The following is a 25,043-nucleotide window of genomic DNA, read 5'->3' as shown; positions in this document are numbered from 1 at the left end:
AATAATCCATTATTGGATTATTCATTACGCTTTAGAAGAGGACAAAACTTGTTCAATCAACTTCATAGTTATAGGAAAGAGAGTTGACAAAATTCAGTATACTTTCCACAGTGTACTATCCCCAAAAGAAAAACATCCACAAAAAACTTTAACAAATCAGGAATAGTAGGGTACTTCTTTAACTTTCTTTCTTGTAGAAAGAAAATTTCTACAAATAACTTGTACAAAACAGAAATATACATTTGGTGAAGACTTCATGAAAGGAATGGCTCCTGCTCTTGCCCTTACTGAATATTGATTGGAACCATGTCTATATAGAAAAAGTCATGAACAAAAATGTTCACAGCAGCAGAGTTCTCAATAGCCACAAACCTGGAATCATTTTCAATGTTCAAACATACTAGAAAGTATAAATTCTGGTTTATTCATTCAATGGAATACTGTAATATTCCATAATATTACATGAATATTAATGTATAAATAATAATAATGAACAAATCACATCTACCCACAACGACATGAAAGGATGATTACCCACAATGACACACAGTGGTGACATGAGGGATCTCACAAACAGAATTTGAGTGAATGAGATATTACACAAAACTGTGTACATATATTGTACACATTGTATGCTATTGTAAGTGAGGAGAGTGTGTACACTTGTGTGATGGAGCTGGAAGACAATAGAAGGAGTTTTGGGAATTTAGATAATCAATTCATTTTTTTTCTGGGTGCTGGTTACATTATGGTTTAATTTCTGAAAATTCATCAACCTGTATGCTATTATATTATATACTCTTTCCATGTGACTGTTAAATTAAGTTTATTTAAAATAACATAAAATAAATATTCTGAGGAAATAGACTGTTAAAATTCAAATGCATCAGATTTATAGGCTAATTTCATATTGTAAAGGCTTAAGAGGAAATACAATCAGCACACTTATTTTGTGTAATTATTCTACATTAAAAGAAACAGCTTCTTTTCATTCTATATCTCTTTGTATATGTGTATGTATATCTCTTTTTGGTGCACAAATCATTCCTCCTTTCTGTGAAAAAACACCATTTTAAGATGAGGGAAACCCAATTACTTTAATCAAATCATAATTCAAGTTTAGATCTGAAACCTATTTACTCTGGCAAGATGGATGATGCCATTGTGAATTTCAAACTATTTAATATTAGCATCATTACATTTCTCAATAGTTGGGCTTGAAATATGAGGCAATGTTTTCTTCTTCCAGTGCTCACAATAAACATTTTACAAAATTTAATTAGAAAATTTTAAGGAATTTTCATCCCAAATCATCCTGTTCCTTATTCCTTTTCAATGGAATGTCCTAGCATAGCATATACTAGAAAGTAAACTTCATATATATATATATATAAAAGTATATATACTTTTTTCTTTTTTCTTTTTTTTTAAAGATTTTATTTATTTATTCATGAGAGACACAGAGAAAGAGAGAGGCAGAGACACAGGCAGAGGGAGGAGCAGGCTCCATGCAAGGAGCCTGACGTGGGACTCGATCCCGGATCTCCAGGATCACACCCTGGGCTGAAGGTGGTGCTAAACCGCTGAGCCACCTGGGCTGCCCTATATATGTATACTTTTATCTTCAGCAATAGAAAGCATTTTCGTCTGTATTCCAATTGTAAAAAAAAAATATGTGTAAAATTAGCCATTAATGTAGTTCTTTATGTTTTTGGAATAATGTGAAAAATACTAGAATTTCAAAAGTATGATGAATAATGGTCTCTGCTTTAATCAAAACATGTATTTAGACAGTTATTAACCAACCATACTAAATTTTCACCTAATAAAATATTCTAAGCATGTGTAAAAAACTTTAATGATAATGAAATGCTTTTCATCTAAAGCTTCTCCTTAACAATAAGACTAACCGTGTAATAAATCTGTTCTACTAATCCTATTCTATTTTTTGCCTTTTTTTCACATCTCATTAAATTTCTCTATGTATATCATGAATACATACAATAGCTATTAATACAATTTCACATAAGCAAATTAAAAATTATATTCAAGGATATGTCAGATATTTTTCTCAAGTACTTTTATGTTTTTATAATGACTTTTAAAAATTAATTGGAATAATGCAAAATTTTGTTATGTCTTCTATAATAAACTATGATTAGCACTTCTGTTTGTTATATGTGTTTTTAAATTATACCAAAGATATATGATTTCTGAATATTAATAGAGCATTCGAGATAGAAGTAGAATAATATGATGACATCTTATAAAGGGTAATCCTGTATATTTTTCCCATACCATCTTGCTCATAAGAAATACTTATTCATAAAATAAGGTAGAAATCACCTTCAGAGAAAATTCTTGCATCAATGCTACTTGTATATGACAAGAACGTACTTATAAAAATGATATGCCATCGAGCTAAAAAAATTAATGTATTTATTGATACAGGTAGGGATTCACAGATTTTTAAGGATGTTTGAACTCTGTCATGAAGACAAGTAGAGATGCATTTATGGGTTTTAAACAAGATGCTAAAACAGTAAGTTGGCATTTCTGAAGATTTTTCTCAGACAAGGTGACAAGTTGATTGAAGATCTAAATGATTGAACTAAAATACACTTTAATGGTAATATGTATTTGATAGATTAAATTAAATTTATGTCTGTGGAATAAAGTATTAAAAGTAGTAAATGATATGTTTATAGATTGGGAGACTGAATATAGTTAAGTTGTCCCTTCTCTTTTATTGGTAAAAATACTATAAGTTTTTATGAAAACTTTTTTTTAAAAGATTTTATTTATTTATTCATGAGAAACACAGAGAGAGAGAGTGAGAGAGGCAGAGGCACAGGCAGAGGGAGAAGCAGGCTCCATGCTGGGAGCCTAAAGTCTATGAAAACTTAAGCAAGTTTTTTTCTTTTTGTAGACATAGGCAAGGCTTTTTGAACATTTATATTGAAAAAGAGGCTCTACAATAGCCAAAGCGATTTTGAAAAAGAGGAATAAAGTGGGAAGAGTGACTTTCCCTGAGGTTGAGGCTTACTGGATACTAGAATAATGAAGAGAATGTGATATTGGCAGAGAGAGACATATAGGTCAATGCAATATAACAGAGAACACAGAATAGACCCATATGATATGTTCGAGTGATTTTTGACAAATATGCAAAAGCAAGTCAATGGAAGAAAGAGTCTTTTCAGCAAATTATGCTAGAGAAACTGGGCATCCATATAAAAAAGAACAGAACCTCAACATAAACCTCACACCTTATACAAAAATTAACTCATAATGGATCTTGAGTGACCAGGTGGCTCAGTCGGTTGAGGGTCTGACTCTTGATCTTGGCTCATGTCTTGATCTCAGAATCCTGAGTTCAAGTGCCATGTTGGGCTCCACACCCACACCCAGGATGAAGCATACTTAAAAAAAAAAGTGGATCATGAACTTAAATGTACAATAAAAAAGGAATAAATTTTCTAAAAATAATTAGGAGAAAATCTTTGGGACCTATGACTAGGCAAAGAGATTTTAGATTTGTTACCAAATGCACAATCCATAAATGGGAAATCTGATAAATTGGATCTCAGTAAAATTAAAAGTTTTGCTCTGTAAAACATTATGTCAGAAGAATGAAAGGACAAGATAATATATTTGTAAGTCACATATCTGACAAAAAATCCTTTTAACTATAACATATAAAGAATTCTCAACTGTCAACACTAAAAAAACAAATATCTAATTATAAAGGCAAAAGGTATATGCAGACATTTCACAGAGAGGATATACCAATGGAAAATAAGCATTTGGAAGTACGTTCATCATCAGCCATTAGAAAAAGGCAAAACAAAATCACTTAACATTCACAAGACAGAGAACAAAAGAGAGAACTGCATCAAGAAACTCCTAAAAGGTCTCTAGAGGTAGTCAGCAGAGCACTGATTGATGCACATATGTAGAGAAACTGTTCCTAGAAAGGACAGAAACATATGAAAGCATTAAAGAGCACATGGTGCTCACATGGGGCCAGGAACAGAGCTTATTCCCACCAGCCAGACTAGGAGATCTCATAATTCACAGGACTTTTATAGAGTGTGGAGATGGGCCTTGCCTTAGTAGTGGTGAATAATTCACCCTAAAGTAAATACTGCTCTAGTCTTGTCAAACAGACTTAAAAGGCAAGCCACAAAAAGATCAACTATTTTTCAGTAACACTGCATACCAGCGTGAAACTCCAGAATATTTTAAGAATAAAAAACACATCCATTCTGCACCCAACAAGGTAAAATCCAAAAAGTCTGGCACCTAATTAAAGATTATCAAGCATGCAAAGATTCAGGAAAATATAAGCCTTAAAAGGGAAAACAAACAAGCAAACACAATTGATTGAGAACTGACATACATGCTGGATTTAGTAGAAAAGGATACAAAAACAGTTATGTTGAAATACTTAAGTAGAGACATAGAAGAAATAATAAAAAGACCCAAATAGAAACCTCTGAGATGAAAAATACACTGAGTGTAATTGACAGCAGATCTGACACTTAAGGAGAAAAGAATTAGAGAACTTGAAGACATAGCTATAGAAACTTTCTAAAATAGAACACCCAGAGGAAAACAATTAACAAGTAAAAGTATAAAAGTGAACTTTGGACAACTTCAAGATATGTGATCCCCAATAGAAAGGAGACAAGAGGAAGGCAGAAAAAACACTTGAGAATTAATGAGTGCAAATTTTCCAAATCTGACAAAAGATATAAATTTGTGTTTTCCAAGAAGCTTAATAAATCTTAAGCACAGAAACATAAAGAAAATTACATCAGGGTCAAATTGCTCAAGATGAGTGATAGAGAATCTTTTTTTTTTATTTTTTAAGATTTTATTTATTTATTTTAGAGGTAAGAAGGAGGGTCAGTTGGAGAGTAAATAAAGAAGACATAGGTTATTGTATTAAAGGCAGACAAATACCATTTAGAGCACATTCATATACACTGATACATACATACCCCCACCCACACAGATTTTATACCTTTCTAACAGAGGCAAGAGTTTTTAAAACAATATTTTGTATGCTTCTGCTTCTCTTGAGCCAGAGAAATTCTTTTGGGATTCCAAAATCTTGGCTTTGGTAATGAAGGACCAAGGTTTGGAGAACCAGAAGCCCAGAGTTTCTAATGTCAGCCATTAGGCAGAGAAAAGGTGATGTAAGAGCAGTTTTCCTACCACTAGAAAAGGAGACACTGGTACTCTCAGCTTGTGGTGAAGAAACATATCACAGGGGAAAGAGCTAGGGTGGTGTTTGTTGGAGGGGAGAACAAAGTGTGCTCACACAGCAATTAGAAGAGAGCTAGAAGCTAATTGCAAATTTATAAGAACACAGAGATGGCACCTCCTGAGTGCTACAACTAAAGTTTGAAGTGACGAAAGAAAGAGGAAGTGCATAATAAGTAAAAGGAAACTCAGTCTGAGGTAAAAGTATAACCAGTAAGATTATGTCTGGGATATAGTGAGGAGGTGGTCATACATCTCAGTAAACTTTAAATATTTAAATTAAGTTTACAGTTGTCCAGAAGCACTTTCATGCTAAAATTCAGAATTCCTGAAAAATCAATCACTGTGAATGTTTTCCATCAGGAAACTTATTTAAAATAAGGATATGTGGGGAAAAAAATGACTTGCTTTCACTGAGGGAGTGTTATTTTAGGAAGTTTTCTATGTGGTTAGATATTTTTACATGCGCAATAGTAATCATAGTTATTATAGTAACATAATAGTGAACACTTGGAATCGCCAATGAGGCACTGGGGTAGTTAATTTACATGTTTTCCATTTTATCCTTCACCACATGTGTCAAGGGAAGTATTTTTATCTCCATTCCACATATGAAGAAACTGCTACTCAATGACATATCTAAATGGTTTGACTAGAAAGTGGCAAATTAGACTCAAACTATTCTAACTCCAAGCCCTCACCTTTTTAACAGGATGACAGATCATGAGCCTGTAACTAATAAAACTGAAAGAAAATAGCATAGCCAAAACAATAGTTTCCTGTATGAACAGTAGGATCACTTTTGCATGTGCAGCTGAAGGCAAAATTCATCTAATCTAGTTTCCAGGGACTATATAGGTAGTGAGAGTTCTAACTAGAATTTCTGAGAATTGAATTCCACCTTTAGGCTAACCTTAATTTCAACCTACCTCTTTCTCCTCGTTGAGCTGAAACAAACTGATTTTGACTAGCTGGTTCTTTCTAGGTTCCATTTTTCTCATGTTTTTATTTAGTATCACCTTTTCTTTCTTTCTTTTTTTTTTTTTAAAGATTTTATTTATTTATTCATGATAGACAGAGAGAGAGAGGAGAGAGGAGAGAGAGAGAGAGAGAGAGAGAGAGAAACAGAGAGAGACAAGCAGAGGGAGAAGCAGGCTCCATGCTGGGAGCCCAAGGTGGGACTCGATCCCAGGTCTCCAGGATCACGCCCTCGGCCAAAGGCAGGAGCTAAACCGCTGAGCCACCCAGGGATCCCCAAGTATCACCTTGTCTTTGCTGATAGTCACACTCTGATTCTGGCTCCTATTCTGAGCACAAAGGCTGCCTATCTGGTACCATAGACATCTCTCTTATCCACCATTTGAGATCTAGGTAGGGTCATTTGGTTACAAAAAAAGAGACTCATTCAAGCTGCTTAAGTAAACATGTGATTTATAATTAGGAGTCACATGGGCTGAATTGGGAATTAGAATTCCTTTAGTAAAAAGGGGTGCCTGAGTGGCTCAGTCAGTTAAGCATCTGCCTTCAGCTCAGGTCATGATCCTGGGGTCCTGGAGTGGAGTCCTGCATTAGGTTCCCTGCTCAGTGGGGAGTCTGTTTCTTCCTCTTCCTCTGTCTCTCCATCTTGATCATGTTCTCTCTATCTCTGTCAAATAAATAAATAAATAAATAAATAAATAAATAAATAAATAAATAAATAAAATTTTCAAAGAATCCCTTCAGTAAATGAAGCATCTCTGGAGACCAACTTCACTCAAGAAGAGAGGGTACAGGCTATTAGTGAAGACAGTTTTGATACGGGAGAGCTTGATTCTTATCTCATGGAGTTGAAGAATGAATCTCACGGACAACAGAGAGTGAGCAAAGCAATAGAGGTTTATTAAGCAGAGATACAGAGAAAGCTCTCAAAAGTGAGAGGGGTCCCGACAGGGTTACCACTGAGGGCTGTTATGGTCTGTCTTTTAAAGGAAACTAGCTAGGGAACTTGGTCTATTTCTTATCAATATCAGGGTGGATATTTAGAACAAATACAGTGGACTAATAACTATCATAATAACAAAAGATTTTTTAAAAAATATTTTATTCATGCATTCATGAGAGACACATAGAGAGAAAGAGAGAAAGAGAGAGGGGGAGAGAGAGACAGAGAGAGAGAGACAGGCAGAGGGAGAAGCAGGCTCCATGTAGGGAGCCGAAGTGGGACTCAATACCGGGTCTCCAGGATCAGGCCCTGGGCTGAAGGCGGTGCCAAAACACTGAGCCACGGGGGCTGCCCACAAACAAGATTTTTTTTTTTTTTGTAAATAACATGAGCCCAAACAAGGGGTTCCCTTCTCTCTGGTTAATATCTCCTCCATAATATTTCTCTTCATCTGAGATTTCTGTTATTACTTAGTAGCCATTAAAGGAGGATGCTCCCTAATATTTTGGAGCTAGAGAGCCAGGTTTATTTTTGTTTTTACTGTCTTATCTCTGTTTCCTTGGGATGGGTTGGAACCTGACTCTGGGGCCTTTCCTATATTTCCCTGCCTAGCCCCCTCTGCCCCTAACTCGTTCCTATATCAGTTTCACTTCACTCCTCAGTGGAATGACCTATGAGCTATGTGTTCTTGGAAAATTCTCTTGTTTTCCTCTTCTGTAAAATATAGATCATAACAGCACCTACATCATAGGTGTGTGATGGTTAAATGATTATAGCACATGTGAGCTATTATATTTTGGCTGGACCTGGACCTCAATACCCCTTAAGTATGTGTGAACTTCACTATTACTTTGAATAAACTGCATAGTCACTTTAATTTTTTTTTGAGGTGAAATTCACATAGTATACATTTAACCATCAAAATTGTGCATTCTTGGGATGCCTGGGTGGCTCAGCAGTTGCTGCCTGCCTTTGGCCCAGGGTATGATCCTTGAGACCCAGGATCGAGTTCCGCATCGGGCTCCTGGCATGGAATCTGCTTCTCCCTCTGCCTGTGTCTCTGCCTCTCTCTCTCTGTGTCTCTCATGAGTAAATAAATAAAATCTTAAAAAAAATAAAAATAAAAATGTACATTCTCCATGTTGTGTACCTATCACCTCTATCTAGTTCCAAAACATTCTCATGTCTCCCAAAGAAAACCCCATACCCATTTAAGTAATCTATCTCCTTTCTCATGCCTCCCACCTAGGGCCATTTTTTAAAAAATGTGGTACAAACACAACACACAACTAACATACAATTTACATCTTAACCATTTTAAGTGTACCATTCAGTAGCATTAACTGTGTTCACATTGTTGTTCAACACATCTTTAGACGTTTTCATCTTGAAAATTGAAACTCAATACCCATTGAAGAAAAGCTCCCTATTTCCCCCTTCACCAGCCCTTGGCAACCACCATTGTACTTTCTGGTTCTATAAATTTGACTATTTTTGATACCTTATGCAAGTGGAATAATACAGTATCTAATTTTTTGGTGACTAGCTTATTTCACTTACATATATCCTCCATGTGCATCCTTGTTGGAGTATCTGGCAGGGTTTTCTTTTTTTTTAAAGTCTGAATAATATTTTATGGCACATAATACCACATTTTCCTTATCCATTTATGAGCCAGTGGGCATTCATGTTGCTACCACCTCTTGGTGATTGTGACTAATGCTACTATGAACATGGGTGTGCTTATAGTCACTTTTGACTTTTTATTTTATCTGCAAGCTTTCATTGTTCTCTTCCTACAACACACTTGCATATTGTTTTTCCAATTCTTAATATCTTTCATTACTTCATAGATTTTGCTTATAGTAATGACTATTTTAAATTAATCAGTATAAGTCTGAATTCATTAGATGACCTGATGAAGTATCAAATTTTTGTGATTGTTTCAGTACCAAAATAAAGAAAAATGTGATTCAACCTGGGATTTGTTCACATGACCAAAGATCATAGAGCAGAGGCTTATGAATGAGACTTTTCTGTGAATCTCAGCTTTGCCCTCCAATTTGAACTGGTTTTATCAACATGGTAAGAAGAGGACTCCTGGGGGCAGCCTGGGTGGCTCATTTTTTTTTTTTTACAACAAATACTTTTATTGCACATTTATAAAATCTGCATAGTTGTATCAAGTGTTCTTCCTGCCTACTATGCTCTCATTCATGTTAAAATTTGGTTGAAACACCATATCCAATCTGGAACCTTTTAAAAATGGTCAACAGGGGATATATTTCTCTCTACATATACATATATATAGATTTTTCTTTTCTATTTACAAACTCATATCCCTTATCTTTTTGAAGCAAAAAAAGGGGAGGGGTAACCAAATGTTTTTTTTTTTTTTTTTTTTTTTTTTTTTTTGGGCCAGCAGCAGCCTTAGACATCTGTTGTTGACGATTTTTGCATGCTACAAGATTTTACTGAAACGGTGAACAACTCTCACAATGCTATGGTGACTCAATCATGCTTCATGGCTCTGTTCTGTCTACAGTCCTTAGTGCTTTCTTTTCTTTCACTCAGGCCCGAGTGTGAGGTTTTCTGGTTTAGCGCCACCTTCAGCCCAGGGCGTGATCCTGGAGTCCCATGTCAGGCTCCCTGCATGGGGCCTCCTTCTCCCTCTCCCTATGACTCTGCATCTCTCTCTCCCTCTCTCTCTCTCTCTGTCTCTTATTAATAAATAAATAAAATCTTTTTTTAAAATAAAAAGGAGGACTCCTGGCAATCCAAAGATAAAGGCTTTCTCCTTCACAGAGAAAGAGATGACTTCTTTATCAACAACAAATGTTGAATATTCTTTTGACTGGTTTGGAGAAGGACAAGTATGTTGACCACCCTTGCACTAGTCACTGCAGCAAAGGGGTTTTGACACACTCCAAAGGACATAGACTAGTCAGGGGGAACCCTTGGGAAATTCAGGGCCTTATTAAGAAGAGAGAAGAGAGAAATGGATGTTGGAGAAGCAGCCGAAAATAGTCTCTCTGCTTGGGATTTTTCTCCTCTGAAGATAGCTACTAATGTCTTATTGCTGTCATCTTGTTCCATCGACTATCCTAAGTCCCACAGTAGTCCCAGGACATCATACTTTTATTTCATGTCATAGTTCTTCAGGAACTATGTATTCAGAATGCTCTAATATTTTACAGGAAAGAAACACCTTGTGTGTAAGTATAAAATAGCATACTCCAATCTTGATATCAGGATTGAGGCAATTTAGGGGAGCCTGGGTGGCTCAGGTGGTTAAGCATTTGCCTTCAGCTCAGATCATTAGCCCCGGGGGATGATGGGACCCAGCCCACATCAGGCTCACTCTCCACGGAGAGCCTATATCTCCCTCTTCCTTTGTCTGCCACTCCCCCTACTTGTCTCTATCACTGTCTCTCTCTCAAATAAATTAATAAAATCTTTTAGAAGAAGAAGAAGAAGAAGAAGAAGAAGAAGAAGAAGAAGAAGAAGAAGAAAAAGAAGAAGAAGAAGAAGAAGAAGAAGAAGAAGAAGAAGAAGAAGAAGAAGAAGAAGAAGAAGAAGGAGGAGGAAGGATTGAGGCAATTCATAAACGAAGTAACACTGCCTCCTTCTACCTTGAGCATTTCTGATACCTCCCAAGAACATCTTCATAGGAAAGTGTGGATTTTTTTCTCTCTTGGGATCCAAAATTCAGTACATAATTGATCCTCATGTATCTGGGAAGGGAACACATGAGGTTTGCATATAGATTTCAGAAAAGTGAATATACTCAGGTGTGAAGATTAAATTCTAACATAGCTCTTGGGTTACACTCACATCTGTGTTCACTCATACTACTTTGAGTTAAATGATAAATTATAAGTATGTTTTAGGTTATTATTTTCAACTTATTCACCAAGATACTGAGGCTCAGAGTTAGAACTCCTGATACAAGAAAAAAAAAAAAACTTAGGTTGCAATAAATGAAGCAGTAATTAGAACTTAAGTCTTTCTGATGTCCAAGTTCTCTTCTTGCATGTTTCAGAGGAATTTCACTCTGGGCTGTCTCTTTGTATCATGTTTAACAGTGGAATTGTATTTATAGTCATCTGTTGTCTTACTTAAACCTGTAGATTACCATTTGGGGAGATATTTTTTCTTTTGGATGCTAGATACTCCCACAGTGCACTGGGCGTGGACACATTCTCATCACCAGCTATTTTCCGTATCTGTCTTTAGTATGCTAACAGGGCATATCAGAAACTAGTTTTTAAAATATTATTTTGGAGAAGATGCCTTAACTAGCTATTGATATCCTTCAACGAGTTAAATTATATAATAAGCATCAATCACTAGAAAACAGTTAATCTCAGGATTTTAAATTAATAACTCCAAGTGAATTTTCCTAACCAGCATTTGAAGCTGGAAAAATGAATTCTTGGTTTCAAGTCACAGTCCTTAATTCTGACATTTTAATGTAATGCTGACTTTCATGAGGGAACACAATACAAATATGGCAATCTCTGAACTTAAATTGCTCTCCTTGGGCATCATTTCATCATTACACTTCATAAGAAAGACTAATTTTCTTGTTGGTAAGTTACAAGACATTTTAAAAATATCTTTTATGGGATAGAAATAGATTTTACATGGTTTTGTTTCAGACAATTTTGTATATGATGATTTTGTTTCTGATTTTGTTGCATACATGTGGTATGCATATACATATGTCTTTGATCCTCTATCTTTTTGCCTTTGCCAGGATTTTATTGTATCGTGAATATCATATTGCTGATTATCTCCAGTTGCAACTTACTATTTATCCATCTGGGATCCAAGCCTATCAAACTTTTCCAACCTATTCTTCCCTTATTTGAAAGACTTTTCCTTATTTACTAATTGTCTCTTTATCACTTTTGTAGATTCAGTGACTTCATTCCACTAAATAACTTGTTTTCCAATTTAAGACAACAACAGAAAGTTAGAGAATATTTGAAATGAGATGTACTGGTCTCCAGCTTCAGCTAGACTTACACATGTGCACACTGGTACATACAGTGAAATATATATGGCCACTGACAAGATATAACTTCAATTAGAGATAATATTAAATAAATGTTCTACAATCATTGTGTAAATGCATATAATTAAATACCTATGAAACAATTATTCTGCATATGTATGTGTGTGCATGATTCTTAGCTTATTTGAACTGAACATTTAAAAAAAATTTTTATTTATATATTTGAGAGAGAGAGGGAGAGAGAGAACGAGCAGAGGGAAGGTGTAAAGGGAGAGGAAGAGAACAGCAAACTCCCTGCTGAGTAGGAAGCCCAATGTGGGGCTACATTCCATGACCCAGAGATCATGACCTCAGCAAGGCAGATGCTTAACTGACTGAGCCACCCAGACTCCCTTGAACTGAAATTTTTGTATAGTACTTAAGTTATTGTCCATTTTGCAACTTCACTAATTCAAAATATAGCCGAGAATTATAAGTTAAATGAAGAAATCATTTATGTATCATCAGTTCATCAATAGAAAAGTGTGCCTTCCCATCTAAGCCTATTCTTTAGACACACTCTGTGTTGCTGAGTAGCTGCCATTAATTTGAACAGGTACACTGAAGAGAAATCCAAACAGTAAGGATTGGAGACTATCTGGAAATATATATATATTTTGTGTGTGTGTGTGTGTGTGTGTGTGTGTGTGTGTGTGATTTGTGCACATGAAAGTTATGGACACAAATGGAATGAAAGTATAATTAATTTTAAGAAAAAAAACCCACTAGCCATGTCAAGGAAATCACCACTGAGTTTAAAAAAAAAAAGATTTTTAGATTTTTCAAGTCTTAAAACCTATTCAGGTTACCCAATTTCTATAAGTTAGAATGAGGCTGCAAAATTTGAGTGACATTTTGTTCAGCTGTGTCTAAGAAGAGAAAAGATGACAAAGAGCCCATGAGAAGAGCTGGGGACTCCACAAATTTCTACCAGAGAGTGAACTCAGTTCTAATCAAGTGACTTTCTCCAGTGATCTCAATGTTCAGAGCCCCAATAACTCCATGCTGAAATAAAAGACATAACTTGTCTTTTCAAGGTACTGGCCATAGGATTTGCTTCTGAACATGATGGAGAAACCCACACATCACCAAGTGATTTTGAACTTGAGCTACATAGGACTTCAGGTTTTCTCCTTAAAGAGGAGAGTCAGGGATGCCTGGGTGGCTCAGTGGTTAAGCATCTGCCTTTGGCTCAGGTCATGATCACGGAGTCATGGGATCGAGTCCTGCATCAGACTCCCTGCAGGGAGTTTGCTTCTCCTGCCTATGTCTCTGCCTCTCTTTCTGTATCTCTCATGAATAATTAGATAGAATCTTAAAAAAAAAAAAGGGAGAGTCAGTATATTCCAGATATGGGAAGTATTGTACATAGATATATATAGATATATTTCTATCTAGAAATCTAGAGAGACACAGCATATAACTAGTTTGTATCTCCCAGTTTCTTTTCTACAGGTAGTTGTGGCCATAGAAATGAGCCATTGCTTAAATGCTGGACCACGTGTAGGTCTGACATGCTTTTCCCTTTCTGATTGACTGAAATGATGCCCCAAAGATCTTGGATGTCCCTTACTGAAGAGGAAAAGAAGGCATTAGCTTGGGTTCCTGAAGAACTATAAACAGATCACTGCCCTGAAGTATTAGTTATGAAAGAAAATAAACCGTTTGGTCTTGAAATAATAATTTTGGTCCTGGGGCAGCCTGGGTGGCTCAAGTGGTTTGTTTAGTGCCACCTTCAGCCCAGGACGTGATCCTGGAGACCCAGGATTGAGTCCCATGTCAGGCTCTCTGCATGGAGCCTACTTCTCCCTCTGCCTGTGTCTCTGCCTCTCTCTCTCTGTGTCTCTCATGAATAAATAAACAAAATCTTTAAAAAAATAATTTTGGTCCTTAAATGAAACACCTATAATTTTTCAGTAATTTAATTAATTTTGTAACGTACTAAGAGCTTATTATCCTATTCAGCTGGCAAAAAAAAAAAAAAAAAAAAATGGGGCTTCTGCCTCTCATAGAGTACCACAATCCATAAGATTAAAATCAGTGTTAAATATCATCAGTTCTTACTAAAAAAAATTCCTAGGTTATCTGAAAATAAAAATACCCAAATTTTACTTCTTCTCTGGTCCCATTAAAATTTGAAAAATGACTCATTTTTCAAAGTAGTAGCTGCATAAGAATTTGGAAAACAAGCTATTTTCCACAGTCTGGAGTTCAACAAAGATAGAGCACATTTCAATATTTCTAATTAAACTGACAGAATAGATGATGATAACATCTGGGGTGTTTTTGGTTATAAAACCTATTGATGTTGCTGACCTGAATGTTTCTTATCTGTAAAAGACAACAAATGAAGATAAGCCGAGTTAAAAAAGAGGAAAATGGGAATAAAGTCACCACTAAATAGCTAATTCTGTAATTTCAACATGAGCTCTCTGTTAGAAATTTTTTTCTTCGGGAAACTTTTATAATAAACATTAAATCAATTAGTCAATCTGAGTTTTTCACAGTGTTTGAGAGATACTCGGATATAGAAATGAAAGGTGTTAGAAAAGTCTGCTCATCTCTCAAAAATTATCAGATAAAAATGTAGTCTTCGGAATAGAATGCAACTCTGAAGTTACAAGTAAATAGAAAGTTTAATCATTTGCACTCACTAGAAAAACTTTGAATTTTGTTTTTAGGGCGTTTGTAAAAATAAAAATAAGAGCATACGTGAATGGAGATCTAGATAGCACACTGTTAACTTGATGTGCAGTAAGAACAAAGAAATCACCTTGTGTCTAACCCTTAACATTTGACCAGAAAAGTCCATTAAAAGAAGTAAATCTGGCTATAAAAGAAAACAACACGGTTTGCAACATTTGAAATAACAGATTTTTGCAATATGGAAACAAATGTTTCTTTGCACGCAGTCTTATTTCTTTTTTCTTTTTCTTTTCTTTTCTTTCTTTCTTTCTTTTTCTTTTTTTTCTTTTTTGGCAGTCTTATTTCTACGCAGGGGATTGACTGTGCAATCATCAACTTCTGTAGTTTACTATAAGACGGAGGCAGTGTCAACAGATGTGCCTCCACAAAACAAACATACTAAGAGTTGGTCCTTTTAAACAGCTCAGAAGTAAATTAAGCATGAACAACATAGTGCTGCTTAAGTTGTAATTTTGACAAGTGGAACCAAAAATTATATCCAGGCTGGCCAAGTAGCATGTGTTCTGCCTTTCTTCCTTCTCTGTAATTATGCCGCTTATTTTCTCATTTTAATACTCTTTTCGGAGGGAAGTATTCCATTTAGTAATTGTATTCTTTTTGTTTCTATAAGGCCTGGTTTTGTTTTCCAAAGTACTTAGTTTGGACATAATATTGTCTTACCTTTTGACCTTCTGAGCGGATTGTTGCAAGTGCTTGATAGGAGTAATTTATGCGAAGATAAATGCGGGTGTCTGCCACTGGGGGGAGAGCAAACACAGTTCTGTGAGAGTTGAGAGGGCTAAGGTGTATAGAGAATCTATGTTCTGCAGACCTTGAGGCTGGCCATTTTTACATATGTTATACGCAATTATGAAATTCTTAACGAAAGCTTTGAAGGTCGAGTTTCTTTATTTAAGGATAAACAGCCCATCTGATACTTCCAACTGCTGTGATTGGCCCCAGGCCACAGAGCTAGGAAGCCTGCATTGCGACCAGGCTTGTATCATTTCTTCCTGTGGGGTTGCTGCTATTTTCTGATAGTTGTAGGGAGCAATTGAGAAAAATTACCATGATATTGGGAAGAAAGAGTGTTCTGTTATGTCTACAGCTTTCTGACTCTCCCATAACACACACAGACACACACACACACAGACCCCAAAGTTTCTCAGGGTGGATAGTGCAGAAATGAGCAGAGGTGGGAGCAAGAGCACTGTAAACCATGAGCATGACTGGCTAGAGCTCCTCAGCTGTGGTATCTCGTGCTGATGGGCTGTGTGATCACTGAAGTCAGAGCTGGAGAGGACGAGGGATAGATGGAAAGACACAATTGTGAGACATGCAGAGGCATATTTATTTAATAATTGAGAATCTTTACACATTTAGATTCTATTACACCTCCACTTTTTTTTTTTAAGTTTGTTACATTATTGTCTCCAATTTTGCTTTAACAAAGGTTATACACCTGTAGTTTTGGGCTAAGATGGCATCTTTTCCTACTTTTTCTAGGTGGAATTCAATTTTAAGTGAGGTCATCTATCAAATAGTATTATCACCTACTAAAAAGGCTTACATGGATTAAGGTCAGCTTGACAAGGAAATGTCCTAAAACGTTTTGTATTAGCACACGAAGGAGTTTTCTTTTAGTTTTAATGAATGGAGAATATAAGGATGTATCTGACACCTTATTGCTGACACATGATGACTGCCTCAATGGCTAACTTACTTTTCCCTATATTGTATCATGCTGGACTACAAAGGCTTTTTGAGCTATTGCTTTTAACTGGAGTTATTTTTATCATGCATAAATTACAAAAAAACCCAAAACAAAATCTGTAATATGACTGCCATTCCTTAGAGTTCAAAAGCAGATTGACACTTTGCTCAGCTACCTGGAAGTTCAAAGAAAGATATATTTTTTAAAAATTCTGATCTCTGGTTTTTATATATTAAAAATGGAACATCTTTCAGAGAATTCATATATGACATTACTATTATAAAGTGTTATAGAGGCAAGGTTTAAAAAATATGTAGTGTTTGCAATATAATACTTTTAACTTGCGTAAGGAAAAAGTTTAATTAAATAGAGAAAAAAATAAAGAATGTTTGCTATTTTCTTGTCTCTCTAAACATCTGGAATGTGCATATCAAATTCTGTTACAAAAAGTGTTAATTTAGTGAAAAATTCCTCTGCTAGCAGAACACACATACACACATTTTAAAGAGAACCAAAAGAAAGGTAAGTCTGAGCCAATCTCTTATTTCAAACAATATTTCATGCAAAAATAACTTCAGGATAGTAAGATATTGTAAGCAATGTCTATTACCTCTTGCATAGGATTCAGTCACCATGGTATCGGTTCTCTATCCTCTCTTTATTTGCTGTTAGATAATAGCCCTGACACTTAAATACAGTGTAATATTAAAAAAAAGAATAGCCTCTACATCAACTTTATTTTGGAGATTTATTGCTGTTGCTGTGATAATCACATCCTCATAGTCAGGAAGCCCTGTTTGAATACTGCAAGATATGTGCCTCATGAAAGGTAAATAATCTAGCTCAGCACATGTTCCACTGCCTTGTGGTCTTCCTTAAGTATATCAGAGGCAAAAAGCTAATGACTGCATTCCCAGGACTACCTTGTAGCAAGAGTTCTGGATGTCATTTAGGTTCTACTGATCATGTGCACTCAGGTAAGTCTTGACTTTAGAGCTAATCTAAGTGGAGAGAGGAGCCCTACCATTAATAGGTTGGTGTAGCAGAGCCTGGAGCCAGCCATTCTGGCAGAGTCTCTTCAGGCCTGGATAACAGCAGGTGGTAACGTTCCGCAAACCAACAGGTGCAGTGGTTGATCTCTGATCTCCAGACTCCAGCTCACATTCTGTGATGTCACATTCTGAAGTCACAACATAGGGGAACTGTGTTCTTCAGTTTTCTGATTTTGTCTTGGGCAGGTTAGTGGTCATTTTTATGATGTGATTCTGGAATTACTCAAGGATGCCCAAATACTGATTTGTTAGCGTTGAATTCCTTTTAGGTAACTTTTTGCATGAAATAGCCAGAGCAGTTTCTGTTAGCTACAACTGGACCCTGACTGATGTTTTCATAAATGATTCAGTGGTAAAATGAACAAAACATAAGAATTTCTGAAGGCTTTAAAAATTATATGTTCGAAGAATAGGACAGAAAGAGAGAATGCCAGTATACTGTATCTGGACTAGAGTAGAGTAGAGCAAGAGAATAAATCTGAGACTACTCAAAGACAAGACTAATTAAGCCTTCGTGGCCTAATTTCAACTACCAGGAATGGCAAACCCTCTGCCTACTTACTATGTCTTAAAACCTATTATAACAAAAAACCTTGTGATTTTCTTCTCTACAAAAGGGGAATATTGTTCTAAACAGTCTTTCTTTGTGGGTTATTTATTTATTTTTGCTTGCAGGAGCACTAGAGTGGTTCAGTTGTTTAAGTCTCCAACTCTTGATTTTGGTTCAGGTCATGATCTCAGGGTTGTAGGATCGAGCCTTGAGTGGGGCTCCATGTTGGGCAGGGACCCTGCTTGGGATTCTCTTTTTCCCTCTCCCTCTGCCCTCTGCCCCTCTCCACCTTCTCTCTGCCTGTCTCTCTCTCTTTCTCCCTCTCTAAAAGAAAAATGTTTGCAAATATATGACTTTAAAGTTAATGTTCTTCATCTCAGCATCATAGATTTGCAAATTCCTTCAGGTGGACTGATGAGATGCTTTTTCTTTCCAGAGATCCATATCTACACTTGGAAAAATCTAATACTTGATAAAATGGTATATATTCTTAGAATAATAACGGCTCTAAAAGACTAAATTCCTATAGGTGAAATCTCAGCTATTGACTGCAAAAAGGACTACCTAGCCTTTTTGCAGTCAATAATGACCTTTTTTTTTTTTTTACAAATCTTTTAAATTTAGTGATACCTATAAACAACTATTAGTCCAAAACAGGATTGAAAGAAATACACCTATCTATGTACAATAAGACCCCTCATTTGTTTATCTTAAAATTATATTTATTTATTTGATGGCATATATTTGAGAGAGAGAGAGAGTGTGCACAAGTAGGGAAAAGGGACAGAGGGAATGGGAAAGGCAGGCTGGACACAGGGCTTGATCCCAGGACCCCTGGATCATGACCTGAGCCAAAGCAGAAGCTTAACCACTGAGCCACCCAGGCACCCATTAGATCCCTTTTAAACACATAATTAGAAACAATCATAAAATCTTCAGCTACAGCTTAATCTACCCTAAGGTGTTTTTTTTCTAAGATGATCACAATTTAATTGAAACTGTATTTGAATATAGAGAATCTTATCTGTAAGAACTGCCGATATAATTATATCAAAATCCTGTCAAGTAAGTGCTCTCCATTTATCTTCTACCCATTGCAACCACACTAGTTACTCTTTTTACATTATCATCTGGTGAATGACATAAGCTAATTTGCTTTTCCTATCATTACTAATCAGAAAAATTGGCAATCCCAAGTAAAGTCTAAGGCACATCATTCCTTTTTATGAAAATGTGATTTTGAATTCAAGTTAATTTCGGAAACCCTGCAACCCAAAACTGACTTTTGAATACTTGCAAGTCATATTAGTATACTAAAAGTTCCAAGAAGTTTTTCAGAAATAACACTTGATTAACTTTCATCACACATTTAAAAAAATGTATCTCCTATCAAAATCTTGTTTCGTGTGACATTTAAGATCCTACTTATGGGCTCTGGCAAAAAAACACTTTGAGTAACTAATATAGATCACTGAAGGATCATTACTCACTTTGCTATTTCCCAAACACTGTATAGTGGGGTGCAGGGTTCAGAGCTTCATGTCATTGCATATATCCTCATGTGGCTTTCTTGAACTTATGTTTTTTCTTTCACCTTAAGGCAAAGAAGAAAGTCTCACCCTTTATAGTATGTGTCTAAGTCTTGCATAAATCTTTTCCTTCACCATAATATCCAATTTCTCTGATAACAAATAATTGTGATGATGAAATGAGAGTTTCTACTTAATAATTTTAAAACATAGGCAAATGTATACCTTAGAAATTTTTCTAGTCTTCTTAGTTTTTGCTTCCACTGATATTTTGATGGGAATTCCTCCTTCCTCCGGATACACATCTAAGCTTTCCAATGTATATTTAATATAAACATTGTAGAATTAAGGTATTCTTTTTCAAAACATTTACACTTTTACTTACATTTCTTCTAGCAGTGAATAGAAAAATGGTAGAGTGTGTGGGTAAGTATTTAACTACATACCAGTCAGAGCAGAAAGCAATAGAATTAGGGGGGAAAATATAAGCTGTTCAAAGTATTTTAAATAAAACAATGACCTTCATGCTGTCTAACCCAAGGGAGTTTATTCACATTATTTTCTATGTTCATGTAACCCTAATGCAAAGGGCATTAGACTTGTCAGTGTACTGGAAATATTCATAATCTTTGGAAGGAAAGATTACCAAAAATATAATAATTCAAAGGAAATATTCATAATCTTTTGGGATAGTGTCAAAGAGAAATTTCATAGAATGGAGTGATTAAGACTATGTACCCAATTCTTGGTTCTGAGAATTACTGGTTAGTAGAGGCACTCTGCTTCACTTTTCTGATCTGTGAAAAGATAATAGTAATGGTATTTAAATAATTTAATGCCAAGTAAATAACTTGATATAATGAATACTATTTTTATTATTTCCAAATGCTTTCTATAATTACTGATGCTTAGAACATATTTGGGGTTGTAAGATGACTTGATAGCCATTATCTATTCATTAGAGTAACAAATGCAAGGTGCTTACAATGTGTTTTGTAAAGTTCTGAGAATTTAAAAGACCACTGTGATCAATATACCAATGCTCTGCTCTCAGACAGTTCACACACTAGTTGGAAGTAGGTAGACAATAAATAATCTGAATGTGATAACAGAATTAAGACCCAAATGATAAGAAAGTGTCTCCCATCCTGGAAAACAGCAAATCTAAAGAAATATCTGATTTTACAATGGAAAGATAGAAAAAGGGAGTATGTGGGGGAAGTATTTAACTACTTCTAGCCAGAGAAAGCAGAAAATTACTAACAGGTGTATTTGAGAATCAGGAAGTCCAGTGTAGCTGGGCATTACTGCGCTTAATGAAATGAAGTCATTAGTGAATAGAACAGACATGATTCTATCTTTGTGGATGTCATGGACTAGTATAATATTAACACTTTAATTTTAGGAAGTTTCATTGGGTTGAAAGAAAGCCAAATGATGCTAACACATTGGCCTGTGGAGCTATTAAATTAAAGGGTTAAAATATAGTCTGGTAGGGGAAAATTAATACAGGTGTTGTTTATGACATTTAATTTCTTCAAATGTATTTTCTCATTTATAACATGATAGTCACAATTGTCCTGCCTACTTCTTAGGGTTATTGGGAGGACTGAATCTAATAATATTTCAAGAACATTTTACAAAATAAAAAGTGGTAAGCCATTGGAAGTTATTGCTACAAATGCCTCATTTTTTTTCTTATCATGTGGTTTACTACCTCATCTCTTTCTAGTATGTTACTATGTCATTGAAGCCTATTCCACTATACTTTTTAACACTAAAAGAAATCCCTAGCAGTCTTCTTCCACCTTACATGATTTTCTATTTTTTTCCATAGCGTTTACACACTTATTACCTTCAACAGAATATAGTGAAGATAGAAATTCTTGTCTATATTATCCTCCATATCTAGAACAGTATGTGACATGAAGCTAGTCAATTAATATTTGCTGTAAGAAAGAATTGATGGAAAAAGGGTTTAGTTTACAGATCACCATTAACTTCATTGTAGGATTTTTTTTTTGCATCATTCATTAACATATATTAAAAGAGGCAAGCAAGACAGAATTATTCTCAAGGTCAAAAGCACACAAAGCAGAGAGGAGAGAGGACTGGCCCAGGGAACACTTCTCTTGATTCTCTTTTCAGGACATCAAAGCAATTTTTTGGATCTCCTCTATCTGTCAATTACACAGAATTATACCTTTTTACTCTACTTTGTGATCAGCTAAGGGGATGCAACTGATATGGAGTATGAAAACTCTTTGAAATTACCCAGCTTATACAAATATGAGGACTGTTGCCATAAATAAAGATAACTAAGCTAAAACAAAAAGTAGATACCGAGATATCTGTGCTGAGCGGAAGTCCTCTCCTTAACAATTCTCTGCTTAACCTAAGTTAGCCTCAGCACAATTTAACTTCATATGTTGCTTAAAAGAAAGACAAAACTACTTAATTGAAATAGTGATCTTATTTTAAAAATTATTTAGCATATACTGTGTTTCAACTCTAATGATTGGATTTTACTCCTTTAATCAAGATAGTATATATTAAAAGAATGAGCAGGATGTTTTTATGCTAAGCAAATTATACCAGAAACTAGTTTGTAATTTGTGATTGTGCATGATTCTGATAGTGAAGAAATTTCATTACAGGTAGGTTGAAAAACCAGAATGCATGTGCATTTGCATGTCTGGATGCAGGTAAATAAATAGTAAAGCTCATTGATAACAGAGGCCATTATAATTTGAATAAGTTATATTCTCTCTAGGAGAGATAAAGGGTAATGGAAGACAATTCAGAGCTAGTTTGTTATTACTTCATCAAATACCTCAGCCTCAAGCTGATAAAACTCAGTTGTATGGTTCCCTTGAGACATTAACGACGACGATGCTGCCAACCATTTGTAGTGATTTCTAAAATCATTAATATCACCATTAAATGAGTTTGTGATGTAGTATAACACAGGGTAGAGCCAGAGGTGAAACTACTACATACACTTCCATAAAGCCATAAGAAGTGAGTTATGGGAGACAATAAAATGAATTGTGTTCATCCTGGACAGATGCAATGAAAAGATAATTTCCCAGTGAAACTAACAATGGGTCTTAACGACATATTGTTACTTATAAAAACTCAGACTTGTATAGTAAATTAATTTGCTTAAATCTTATTAATCAAATTTTAAAGTAAGTACTTTTGCAAACACTAATTACATTGAACTTTTATAGATTATGTTAATATTTATTGTCTTTATTGCTCCTTAATACATCAATTCATTGTGGATAAACTTTCCTGACCCTAGATCCACAGACAGTTATTTCTTATATAAATGACCTACTCCAGGTATGGCATAAAGGGTCATTTTGCATTTTGTCTTGGTCACTTTAATGTAGTATCTGGTAAATAAAAGGGTAGGTTTCATTGGGCCAGCAGTCATTTGGATATAACATAAAATATACAACATTTTAAAAAAGTGCATAAATAAAGAAATAGTGATGAAACATCTTATTGAAGCAGATATTTAATATTAAACATATTAGCTTGAATCTAACATCCGGATACTACTCTGAAAGTTGTTTTTATTTTAAATTTCCAGCTACTACTATTCAGTGATTTCCTGTACTTTACTGTCATGATAGCTTTTAGCTCTTGATTTCCTTCCTGTTGACTATTGCCTGTGACTATAACTCAATAGAACATATCACTTAAAAGTGTGGATTTTTGGAGGAGGAGCAAAATACCAAGTTTCTGAAATAGATGAGGGTAGTTGATGGAAAAAATCAGAAGGATATCTATAAGATAAAATATTCCTATAGAAGATAAATTTTTATTGGCATCAGTTATTTCAATAAAAATACTTAGTCACATGTGAAAATAAGTAGAACTGCTTAACTTTTTACATATGACTACATAAAATAAAATAATATTCTGGATATCTTATGTAGCAGACAGACCTTATCACATAGCTACCAACACTTATTTTGTCATTTTGTCATCTTATTTTTTAAATTTTATTTTTCTGTAGCTCTCATTGTATGTAAAAAATAAATAAATAAATAAATGACCATGGGTCTACCAAAACCCTCTGCCTCTGCATAGACTGCTTTTGGATGTAGCTGTTTGTCTCTGTGTGTGTGTGTGTGTGTGTGTGTGTGTGTGTTTATTTTATTTATTTGTTTATTCATGAGAGATACACAGAGAGAGAGAGAGGCAGAAACATATGCAAAGGGAGAAGCAGGCTCCTCGCAGGGAGCCCAATGCGGGACTCTATCCCGGGATCATGACCTGAGCGGAAGGCAGGCACCCAACCACTGAGCCACCCAGGCGTCCCACTGCTTGTGAATCTACAAACCAATCTGTTAAGTTTGGCATTTGACAGTTTACTTTTTTGGGTAATTTTTTAAAAATTATTTATTTCTTTTAGAGAGAGAGTGAAAGAGAGAGAGAGAGAGAGAGAGAGAGAGAGAGAGCAAGCAGGGGAAAGGGCAGAGGGAGAGAGAGAATCTCCAGCAGACTCTCTGCTGAGTGGGAAGCCTGACACAGGGTTCAATCTCACGACCCTTAGATCATGACCCTGGGATCATGACCCTGAGATCTTGACCTGAGCTGAAGTCAAGAATCAGAGACTTAACCAACTAAGCAACTGAGGCACTCCAATTTTGGGTAAAATTTAACGTTAGTGAGTAAGCACTCAGTTATTTTGTCTTACTTCTGTCTGCTTCTTTTCTTGTCACTCTTCTGTGGTCAGGAGGAGCTTTTCAATCATATATTTATCCATTTTATTCACAAATGCTCTCTTCAATGTCCCTTGCCCCAGCAGGGAGTCCTTGATTTTGTTTCTCCTGTGCTTTAGTCCAATTACTTATTGTATCATCAGCTCATTCATCGTGTTTTCAACCTTTAGCCTCAATAATGAATTGTTCACCAGATTCCAGCTCCAGTTTGCTGGCTCTGACACCTGACTCACTGGGCAGCTCATACCAGGACATTATTGCAGAACTTGGCAGCCTGTCCCTATTGCCCTACATGTGTCTGGTCCAAACAGGCTCCTGATTATTCCATGCTTCTCTTTAGGCATACACTTCATAGCACTGACATTAACATTGCCTGATATTTGTGTCTAAGAAACTCTACTAAAGTTACCTTGCAATTCCTTCCACACACGTTATGATCTATTTTATGCTATTCCATCATCAAAGAACACATCCCAGTGTCTTCTTCATTTCTGTGCCTTCACTTATTTGCCTTTATTCTTCT

General features: G+C 35.4%; 1 long non-coding RNA gene across 3 annotated transcripts in view; it reads right to left on the bottom strand.

Moving 5' to 3' along the window:
• LOC121479647 overlaps positions 1-24,675 on the bottom strand; it is a 112,648-nt gene extending 87,973 nt beyond the window's left edge. Inside the window, exons 1-4 of one of the 3 annotated variants that reach the window (XR_005984789.1) lie at positions 24,496-24,675; positions 15,618-15,694; positions 10,825-10,926; positions 6,869-6,916 (exon numbers count right to left, since the gene is read on the bottom strand). This is a non-coding gene — a long non-coding RNA (uncharacterized LOC121479647). Of the gene's footprint in view, positions 1-6,693; positions 6,917-10,824; positions 10,927-15,617; positions 15,695-24,495 lie in introns of those variants that run through there. The other 2 variants (XR_005984790.1, XR_005984788.1) reach the window with 2 other exon arrangements.
• Positions 24,676-25,043: the final 368 nt, after the last annotated feature.

This window comes from Vulpes lagopus, chromosome 21 (assembly GCF_018345385.1).
Source record: "Vulpes lagopus strain Blue_001 chromosome 21, ASM1834538v1, whole genome shotgun sequence".
NCBI lineage: Eukaryota > Metazoa > Chordata > Mammalia > Carnivora > Canidae > Vulpes > Vulpes lagopus.
Note: the sequence above shows the minus strand (reverse complement) of the source record. Positions and strands in the feature narration are given on the sequence as shown.